At 31.5% G+C, this 1,271-nt stretch overlaps 1 long non-coding RNA gene across 1 annotated transcript; it reads left to right on the top strand.

The window, feature by feature from the left end:
- LOC110263979 lies at positions 417–778 on the top strand. The gene is made up of 2 exons (XR_002349704.1): positions 417–538; positions 639–778. It is a non-coding gene; the product is annotated as an uncharacterized LOC110263979 (long non-coding RNA).

Here is a 1,271-nt window from a genome sequence, read left to right as displayed (position 1 = left end):
CCTTATGAATTTTTATTCATGTTCTTAATAAAATAAACTAAATATTTTGGTATAATAGCTCTAGTTGCTAGGCTGAGTATCCTATAAAGTATAAACTAGACTTGAAGATTATATAGTTGCAATAATGGAATCAGTCTTGCTAAATTTGACATCTTAATGGTCATGTTCATGGAATGAAATTATATCTAAAGTTACAACATAATAATTATATTGAAACAATGTAATGAACTGTGTTCTTTTTAACTCTCTTTTTATATATTTAATATAATTAGTGTCATTTCAAGTGATGAAGACACAAATTAAAAACATATATTCCATAGTGATATGATATATTTTGCTCGCTATGATTTGTATATGATTTTCAAATTGAGGTTGTGATACAAATTTAATTAGTTTTTATTTGTTTCCATTGAGCAAAACATACTGTGATCACAGGCATCTATTTTCCATAACCTCCGCCCCGGATGATAATTACCTAAGCGTTCATATTAAGATACTTGGTGATTGGACTAGAAATCTAAAAGCCAAATTCGTTAAGGTGAATTAATCTTTATTTGTTTATTTATGTTCCTATCAAAATATTGGTTTCTCCTATGGTAAGTAATAACTAAGTCTATTGCTTTGCTGAATTCTATTAGGCGTGCCACCCACCCCTCAATGGCCAGAGTGGACTTCTAAGAGCTGACTGCATCAAAGAAGACAGCCAATCAAGGTGAGCCCAAATCGAAGTGGAGAAATTATGATGCCAAGCGATTAATATTTTACAAAACCACGTTATTAAAGCTAGCTATTCTGGACCTATTTAGGTGTTTATGCATTTTATCTATCTATTTAGGTGTTTATGCATTTTATCTATCTATTAATTAGTAAGAAAAGTGACAAAAAATAGTGATTTATCAATCCTGAGTACTTGGGGCTGATTTAATCTTTCCAACAAGTTACAATAGGTAAAAGGAAGTTAGAATGTAAGGTTAGAGTGAGTGAAAAGCTAGGAATCAATTTTTGACCTCTCAAAACCCGAGGTTACATGTTGCAGAATTATGCAGTTTTGGGCAGCAATTTGTGAACAAAACTGGGAGCAATCTAGCCACTCAAAATGAGTGAAATTATTTTTTTATGAAACCTTAAGATGTCTAGATTATTCCCCTAAAATTTCAGAATTTTTCGACATGTGGTTTGGGAGATATGATTTTTAGAAAATGGTCATTTTCTGCAGAAACAATGCTGTACGAATTCTGGAACAGCAACTTCGAAATCACATATCTCAATAC

This window comes from Arachis ipaensis, chromosome B06, assembly GCF_000816755.2.
Source record: "Arachis ipaensis cultivar K30076 chromosome B06, Araip1.1, whole genome shotgun sequence".
Classification (NCBI taxonomy): domain Eukaryota; kingdom Viridiplantae; phylum Streptophyta; class Magnoliopsida; order Fabales; family Fabaceae; genus Arachis; species Arachis ipaensis.
Note: the sequence above shows the minus strand (reverse complement) of the source record. Positions and strands in the feature narration are given on the sequence as shown.